Source organism: Ixodes scapularis, unplaced genomic scaffold (assembly GCF_016920785.2).
Source record: "Ixodes scapularis isolate PalLabHiFi unplaced genomic scaffold, ASM1692078v2 ptg000729l_1__unscaffolded, whole genome shotgun sequence".
In the NCBI taxonomy this organism is placed as follows: domain Eukaryota; kingdom Metazoa; phylum Arthropoda; class Arachnida; order Ixodida; family Ixodidae; genus Ixodes; species Ixodes scapularis.
In genome coordinates this window covers 128,690-138,520 of record NW_024610030.1, presented here as the reverse complement: position 1 = coordinate 138,520, position 9,831 = coordinate 128,690, and positions in this window count along the sequence as shown.

The following is a 9,831-nucleotide window of genomic DNA, read 5'->3' as shown; positions in this document are numbered from 1 at the left end:
TATAAAATTTCCTTAAAGGGCAACTCCGCTTCTTCTCCAGTAGTGTAAAACTATACAGTTCTCTTTGTTATCATCTACAAAACCCCCATGGCAAATATTACGACGGAATTCCGCCTAGAAGTTCATACAAATCGCTGTCAAAGTTTGACAAGCACGAATCCGCTGGTTTTGGTTGAGACGTGCGGACCAGACAACACTGCCCGGCTGCATTTCCGCTTCCTCCAAATTCCTTGTGCCGGCACGTCCGCGACGTCATCAAACATGTACAGCTTCTTTTTTTTTTTCTTTTTTTTTTCAATTTTGTTTTCTTTCTCGGGAAGAGCACGGGTGGCGCCAGCGCCGTGAAAGACGTGAGTGACGCGCTCGGCAGGCCCGGCGCTCGACTATTGATACTACTGATAAGCCGATCCCCTCGTTGAGCGCGGCTTGTGTTACATCGCATACTTTTGAACACCAAGTAAAAGGAGGAGAGGGAAGCTGCTTTTGTAAGAATTTTGAGTGACAGGTTAATCTTCTATAATCTTCTGGAGGGAGAATAGCGACGCCTGTGCTAATCCAGGAGGCACAAAGGAGGATCCTGAGAAGAGGGGAGCTTCTTCTTCCCCTTGTATACACCTTTCCAAAAAACGCTCCTAGGCCGCCGCCATGTTGCTGATGCTGATGCGGCTGGTGCGACTCTCGCGCCCTCTATCAGCTAGAAGTTTTCTGCCACTCTCTGGGACTGTGAAGACCCGCTCAGCGCGGTTCTCTACATGCATTTTAGCCGTTTTGCATTCGACGTTTTCTCGCTCTCTTGAAAGTTTCCACTTCATTTTTTTATGCGTGCTGCCTACCCTTCTTGTATTATCTTCCATTGTGAGAAATAAGGCTGGTAAGTGCCTGTCATTCAAGCTTTTCTGCTCGACATTCACGGGAAACGAAGCAGGTGAAGGACGTCGAACGACCCTCGACGCGATTTTGGGAACATTGTTCTCCCCCCTCCCAGAGATAATCCGCGTAGAATCCTCAGTCATCTCCAAAAATAGTTGCCCGGGTTGGGGTGACAAACGGGTCAGTCGCGTTTGTTTCTTTGCCTTGGTGCGGTTGTGAAAAAAAGGAAGCTCTCCCCGAAACGTCCGATCGTCAAGATGTGACTGTCGTCGCTGTGACTGTGTTATTTGAGATCTTTCTCAAATAAATTCTTTTTGGATAACGCTGCATCGTGTGGTACGTACGATATATTGTTCTAATGTTAACACTTCCTCAATTGTATGTCCGTGTCCTGTCCATCGGTAAACACGTTATTTGTGAGCGTGAAAAAATGCATGCCTTTCGGCCGTCTTCTGTTGCAATTTATTTTTGACAGCAAAGCGCTTTGTCGCTTCACATGCGGCGAATCCCGCGGCGTTATCAAAACTGATCGTAAGAAAAAAACAAATAACTAGAACTATACATTCCAGTCGCACTCGTTCTGTCGCGCGCGTACCCAACAAAAACAGTTTACAGTTTTTTTTTTTTTTTTTTTTTAGTGTGACACAATGCTTTCTCAATGCCCTCGGGAAAATACATGTACCATGAAACACAAAATATAGCGGGAAAAAACGAGAATTTAGCCGCCAGCAGCGTTTGAAACTGCGCCTACGCAGGCTGCGCCTATTGAAATCACAGTCCACTCGGTTAGGGTTAGGAGGGACGCCGGTGAGAGCCTAGCCTCAAACTCAGTGACTGGGCTCGAAAGCGGATTGTGGTCCCTGGGGTCGAGTGTTTTTTGGAAAGGTGTATATCACGTGGGTGTACATGCTTAGTGATGCCGAATATACAACGTTGTCCGGCTTTGCCATCGTTTCAGTTTCGGTTTGTGATCATGGCTAGAGTAAAATTACACGAAAAATATTTTATTTTTCGTGAAACAAAGGATTGGGGATTGTTTTTGAGTGCTTCAAAAAGCAAAATCGGCCACTATCTCAAAATTTTTGAAATTAAGCGGAGTTGCCCTTTAAGTATGACGTGGAGGAGGGATCTTGGTGTGTCGTGGCCTTTTGACAGAGTTTCTTTCAGCGACTGGTGCATCTGGTAATATATTTCGGTTCAATCTAACATTAGGGTTAAGAATGCTTGGTTCTAATCAGTGGTCTATCGTATAATAAAAAAAGTATATTTCTAAATATGCCACACTCCTACATCGCTACGTGTATTACGTACGTACATGTCGCCTTCAGGGCATTAACTAGTAAGTGAGAATTCTTAGATGTTCGACAGAACCAACTCGGTTCTGTTGAAACCACCGATGACGACACGAGATAAATTGACCATCATGCAGAGCTGGCGGAAAAGAAAACCTGGTATTCATTTAGTCCAAAACATGTCGCGCGTGAGAATTTTGAAACAACACAAAAGAAAAAAAAATGTTAGAGGTTTGACATTGGCGTTTTGATATATATATATATATATATATATATAGTGAGGGCACGTGACCCTCGTGAGGTGACGGCGACGCCGCTTGGAAAGAGGAGTATCAGACAGGATGAGGACGTGAGGAGGAGGGAGGAGGGGTATGTATATATACAGGGTGTTTTTTTTTTAGTCTTAAATATTTGTTCAGAAAAAACCGTGAAAGATACACTAATGTGGTTTGTGCAGTTGAGTTATACGGCCAGGCGGACATTATGTGGTGGCTAGTCTTTGCGATAAGTCAGCTAATTAATGAAGATTCGTTGAATAACTTTTTTAATTATTGAGAATAGACAAATAGTTCCAATCAGAAACTTGCCGAGCATCATCGATAACTGCCAAATCAAGTATTTTTAGAAGGATATAACGCCGGGGCAGCATTTTGTGGCGTTCTGTAAAAACGCTTCATTTGAACGCGTTTCTAGATTTCGGTTTCCTATCGGAGCGCATCTTTGCACCCACGGTCTTGCTCCCCAGTGGCTGAGACCCGCAACACACGTGCGCCCTACTTCCCTTTCCTTCTAAATGGAAGGCGAGGGCGTGGCTTCGCGCCGCGACCACCGGGGTGTCCCCTATATTATTATATATCGTGGCGCATGTTCCAAGAAGAACAATCTATTTTTATTTTAATGTCCTGACATGTTTAGTTTATGAGAAAAAAAAATCTCAAAGAAGCGGGAAAGAACGACGACGTTTTGACGATTGTCGTGTGTGGCGTTTTGGAATCACTCTCAATCTCAAAGTATTCAAACTAGAGCGTCCATATTTCTTTAGTGTGATTTATATGTAAGTATGTAAGGCGACATTATATCTACTATTTATTATTCGTCGCTCGAATTTTGTAAAAATCCGCAAACATGTCTCCGCGAACAACTGTGATCTAAATTGCAGATTTGTTTTTCTTTTTTTTTTTTTTTGAGTCGGCTATGTTTAGTATGACTTTTAAAATAATACCACGTGTAGAACCTTTCATTGCCTTCCCAATTAAGCAAAGTTTGTGTTTTTATCTGTACGAGTACTCATAAATACATTATGAAACAGACAGGGTTTTCACTTTTCATTCAATTTCAGCACGTTGTCTAAAAAAAAAAAAAACTTTTTTTTTTCTTACGTCCCGTTTTTTTTTGTTTTTTTTTCACACTCTTGTTTAGCCCAGAATACATTCCGTTAGAGGCATTTGCCTTGGTTTTAAGTATTAAGCCTCTAAATATGCTAAAAAAAAAAATGCCGATTAACTTCGGTTGGTTTTCTAACTGGCACAGTCTGTCGAGTCTACCACGTACCGCCATCCAGGCGCCTTTTGGAGTGACAGAGGCGAGGCGAATCAAAAGAATTGGAACTGAGTCCGGCTTTTTGGTCAGACGGTGAGTTGCCAAGATATCCGAGGACTGAAGTTTTGGAAGGTTAAGTGGCTTAGGAAGATTGCTTATGACCTTCATTAAATCCTCACCATGAGAGAGCGGAAGACCATGCAGTTCCATGTCGGAACGGCGATTGTATTGTTGCATATCATTAAGCTCGTCTTTCAGTCGCTCAATGGTCTCCGACTGCTCTGTCATTGTTGCCTTAACCGTGTTATCCTTGTTTTGCATATATTTAACTGCTTCCTTATCCGTCATAGCCAGAGCGAGCACGGAATTGTACTTCAAGCTAAAAGAGTCAAGGGTCGTTTGTAATCCTTCGACCGTGTTTTGGAGCTCTTCGACGGCTGGTTTTAATGCCAACAACTGATCAACCTTAGATGGTAGAGGCAACAGCGTCTCCATACTTGTACTCATTAAAAAGAGTTGGATAAGAATGCCATTTATTGATGCCAGCTGACTGGCGAAAGGTGCGTCATCTACAATCTCCTCCCTGCTGCCGCCGGTACTTGAGGAGTCCTCTACTGAAACGTTGCCGCTAACATCTGGTGCCCTGAGGGCGGCGCCGGTACGGCAAGTGGAACAATTCCAAGTGTCTAAGTGTCTCTTCTGACAGTGCCCTGGGCACTTGAGGTCCTTCACCCACCTAGTCGATCCGGGACTCAGTTTGGGTAGCCGTCGGGCTGCACATCGGCGGTCGAAGCTTGCCCGTTGGCGCTCTTTGACTTGAGGGTCGCGTCTAGTCGCGACGTTGTTGTTTTTGACTTAGCCAGGAGTCAGAAGATCAGGGTACACCGGGACCCGTGTCCGCAGACGTCGCCCCATGAGGAGTTCGGCTGGACTCCACCCTTTCGGACCCGGGGTATCCCAGTACGCGAGTAGAGCCAAGTAGGGGTCCTCTGCTTTCTCAAGCAGACTCTTCATTGTCTGCACCGTGCGTTCGGCCTCTTCGTTCGCCTGAGCATGATGATAGCTGCTGGTAGTGTGTTAAAAACTGTAGTTCCGCGCGAACTCTGCGAAAACATCACAAAAGAACTGTGGTTCAATGTCGCTTGCTACCGTTGCAGGTATCCCCTGGCGGGCGAATATGCTCTTCAGACGTTCAATGACAGCCTCAACTTTCGTTAACGATAGAGAGGAGATTTCGGGAAAGCGAGACTTTAGTCAACGCAGAGCAAATACCCCTTGCCTCGTAGATGAAACAAGTCCCGCCCAACCATTTCCCATGGCAGAGATGGCGTCACCGTTGGCATGAGAGGTTCGACGTTTTGCTGACGTATTTTCGCGCACACAACGCAACTACTGACAACTCTTCTTAGCTCGGATGACAGGCCTGGCCACAAGACAGCTTCATTCGCGCGCAGCCTGCACCTTCTAATTCCCTGATGTCCCTCGTGAAATCGGTTCAATACCTCCTTCCTTCAGAAACCAGAAATAAGGACGCGTGTTCCATAGAATAGAAAGCCTTCGCAGTGGGACAAGCTTCCTCTGTACTGCAAAAAGGGCGACACGTCGAGAGGAAGTCTTGACTTTGATGGCCATCCGTTTATGCAACACTCCCGGATCCTCTGGTAAACTTTGTCTTTCTTTTGGGCTTCTTTGACTGGATGCAGAGTGCTGCTTAGGAGCCCCAATCGCTGCTCCAACCGAGAATGGCTGAACCTTTTTGCAAGTTAGTGTCTTCGCTGGCTCTTCCTCACTCACCGGAGCTCTTGACAGAGTATCAGCCGTCGAGATGATCTTGCTAGGAACATACTTCATCCTGTAGCTGAACCGCATCAGACGCGTGCGAAAGCGCTGGATACGAGCAAGCAACGCCAGGTTGAAAGTAAGAGAGCAGGGACTTATATGGTAGGAGCAAGGAGACGACAAAATTAAATAAAAACCGGTGCCGATGCTTCCAATATCGCCCGATTTTATTTCGGTCAGTCTGATATTCACAGCCATAAAGACAGTCCAGTACTTTTGAGCAGAGAGGGTAAAATTACTTTAAAAAAGTAATTAAATTACATTACCAATTACTTTTCTGAAAACTGCAAAATTGTAACTAAATTACATTACAACTTACCGCGGACTAACGGTAATGACACTACATTACAATTACTTTCCAAAAATAATGACACTACTTTGACATTACTTTTCACTACCTTGAGGCAGAAATTTTTTCTTCTTTTATTTACACTATCAGGCCCAAAATTAAGCTCTTCCTGTTTAAACCGCAACAACCTTATGCGCCTCAAAATGAACCATTATGAACAGTCGTTTTGCTGGTGCACACAACATAAGTGTTAAACATGATGAATAGCTTCTTCAGATGTGACTCAAAGACCGTCGACTCACCGGCTTCGCTGTTTATTCAAAGGTGCAGGTCCTTAGTTAAAGGTGACATGTTTCCGTTTCCCTGATTTAGAAGAAGTTATAGCTCGTGTCATCATGTTAAGTCGGGCCATGGGAGCTGGTTCTTACAAGGAACCGCCACTTCAAACATTTCCCTTCCGCTTCGGACTCAATCTAACCCTATTCTCCCAAGCGCACCTGTTGACGTATTCCTGGCCATTTCTCTCAAGGAGTAGCGTTCCCAAACACCCCAAGAGCCGAAGATATTTCCCCTTGTCACATAATAAGGGCTGGATATTTGCCATGCAAAAGCGTCGCCACTTGAAGAAAGAGATGGCGCGAGCTTTCTAAAATGTGCATTTTCCCGATAAACGGGTGGTAATATCTGCTCGTATAAGCTTATTCCCGAATGAAGTTCGTAAACCAAAACAAGGAAAGGCAGTGAGGCATAGCGCAAACGGCACCTGCTTTTCTCTATTCCCATTTTCTCCGACTACAAAAAGCACCTTTACCTAAGAAGGCCAAGGATACGCACAAACGTTCTGGGGCCTTGACAAGGAATTTAGGGTTAACAATTTATTTCGGTCGTTTGTGGTTCACTATGGTCAAAGCTTACGGCTTGGCCTTGCTTGACGAAATAGCAAGGCTGGGGATCGGTTTGTCCTGTCCTCTCGGGTTTTTAAAGTGTATTGACCTCACTGGTGATATGCCCTCCGCCTTATAGCCTATAAGCCGTTCATCCTTAAGCTGACAGTGCGGTGGAAGCTACTTGCTCGTTGGAACAGTCACACGTCTATCTTTCGCTACGTAACCATGCTCTCGTTCATACACACGTGCTCAAGGATAGGTCAGGTGATCAAAGGAAGGTGGTTGATTGGTTTTGGTGAGCTCGTACCTCCCACCGCACTGTCAGCTTAGCGAATAAACGAGTCATAGCATCGTCCTGATGACGTAACTTCGTGAATCTGCCTCGCTTGGAGCAGTGTTGTATACGTTTTTCCAACAAAAGAAATAACAAAAAACGAAAGAATGTATTGCACGAAATTGACGAGAGGTGGAGGAGGTGAGATTTCGCCAACAGTCTACAGATCATAAAATATTTGCAGGACGGTCTCCATCCACAAAACCACGTGCTAAAAACGCTCGCCGAAATGTGTGTATCGCAATGAAATCTCGGCGGCATTTTGTGAACTTCAGAAATGAAACGATATACTCAGTTACTTAAAAGAGTACAAAATCCTCAAATGGTGCAAGCTGTGGCTAGATGATCAGCTTAGGCAGTAGAAAAGTTTCAATTGGGGTGAAAACTTTCAAACTCACTGTCGTCAGTTGGAATCCGAACAAACGGGTGCTTCTTCTCCCCGACGCTGCTTGGGCACCACTTTAAGTAATCGCACGAATGAGGAGCCGACGCTTGAGGCACGGAAGGCAAGCGAAAGCGCGAAAGCACAGAGCAGACTCACAGACGTCTCGACAACGGTCCACCCTGTCCACCCACAGTGAATAAGCATACAGCGGTCCCACTCAAGGCGACTTCCGGTAATTGGGCGTTAGGCAGCGCCCCTCACCACATATCGCGAACTAAACACTTAACTAAATTAAACTAAATACAAAACGCCGTATAAAATAAGCGTTATAAAACAAAGTAATTATACCAGTAATACTAATTCTTAAAAATATAAGAGACCCGATTATTTTCCGGAAGGAATAAGAGAATGCTTGACTTAAAACCGTTACACGGTTACCCAGAGTTACGACTAGTGAGATGAGTCGAGGCGCCGGGCTACGGGCTGCTGCGGAAATTGTGGAGTACAAATGCGGTTCTGACGTTTAAATTTCAAGCATTCGAAGCTGATAATAAAGCACCCGCTGAAAAGCTGGTAAGTTGTCTATTGTAAGTTTTTTGTTGTAAAATAGCAGAGTGTTATATATTATACTTCGCTTCTCTGAAAGTCGTCGTTTCCGTGGCAAATATCGCTGAGGAACTCGCCGTTACACGGGCTCATATGCATTAAATGGAAACAATGTAGCGGTGAATTATAAACTTGTGTATATTAAGTTTTGTGAGGTGCTGATCTCCTTCCTCGCATCGATGAAGCTAGTGCTGAATTGTCTTTCTTTTCGGAATCGTGAACAACAAACAAACCGCGGCTTTGCACATGTAGAGAGAGGCTTGAAACTGATGCAGCTCGAACGAAAATGATGAAATCGCTGAGCGCAACTCGCGTGGCAAGTTTCATTTTAGAATTTACTGATCGCGTTCATTTTCTCAAGTGGTGCTCTTGAAATAAGGGCACACAAACTAGTGCAAACATATTTGATCGTTTTGGTAGGTACAAACACGGATCTAGTTCGTGTTAAAGAAGAAAAAAATATTCCTCGATGAACTACTGCTGCGTTGAAAACGGCACTACGCGTCTCCTTGTCAATCGGTGTTCGGGAAGTCAGATGCAGTCCGATGTTTTCAATTCTGTAAATTTTTTTAATTGCTGTAGATAATGCTGTGAGCATGCAGTTTTGAGTTTGTATTGTTTACTTGTGCAGTACACATATGATTTGATGTGCTCTATTTTTCAAGCATCTTGATGTCCTTTTGACCTGTCAAAATGTGTTGCACTAAGGTGTGTGTTCGATCATCGCGTTTCACGCGTGCCCTAAAAGCTGCCATTCACAATATTTTTGTTATAACATGCCACTACTCCGCAAAACAAAAGTGTCGTCGGCCTTGCTTTTTACTTTTTCAGCGACCGACGCCCATGCAAGCTCTGTTGTATGACTCTATTATGGGCTATGTTTGTGACTCTTTTTGATTGATTTATACCATGCAGTGTTACGATAAACAGTTCCCTACGTGAAATAAAAACGTTCAGCCTTTCCACTTTCGTGAAGAAGGTAGACCAGCGGGGCTGTGCTCGATACACTACCGCAACACGCACGCGTCCGTTTCCCGCTTCTTCTCGTCCGACACGCCGTCGATCGTGGATACGTCTCCGGCGAACCAGAGTCGGTCGCACACGGCGCAAGTGATGACAAACGGGTTCTCCACGAACTCCCTCGGGAACCTCGCCGTCGCACCAGGGAACTGTTCAGTCCGCGTGGTGTGCTGTCGTCGCCGGGCCTCGCGCTAGCGCTTTGCCTCCGTGGCACGATCGTCGTTCGTGGCGTTGGCCCCCCGGCGCCCTTGACATCACTGGTACTGTTCTCTGCGGCGGCTTCCCAAGCGAGCGATGTGCTCTTCTTTGGCAAAGGAATCTGAAGCGCTGGACGCAGTGGAAGTCGAGGCGACAGCGGCTTTCCGGCGGTTGCGGACCCATTCGCGCTGCTGCGCACGTCACCGCTCCTTCCGCAGACAGTCTCCTCTCCCCGAAAGGGCGCGCGGCCGACCCATCCTGAGTCCAAACCGAAATTGATAAGAGTGTAGGAAATAGCGCGAAAAACAGACGAAACGAAGAAACACACCTGACGAGCGCTGCGCTCGTTACGTGTGCTTCTTCTTCGTCGTTGTCTGTTTTTCGCGCTGTTTCCTACGATGAATTTTCGCCAACGCGCCCAACTATTCATTCTTTCCTGATAGCTGGGAATGAACTGTAAAAGATCTGTAAAAGAAAGCGCCCGTGTTTGTCTTCTGTCTTGTGTACGTCTTTGTAGCGCTTTTAACCATGGCTAAATATAGCCGGAAAGATTGCCGCCATCTATGAGTGAC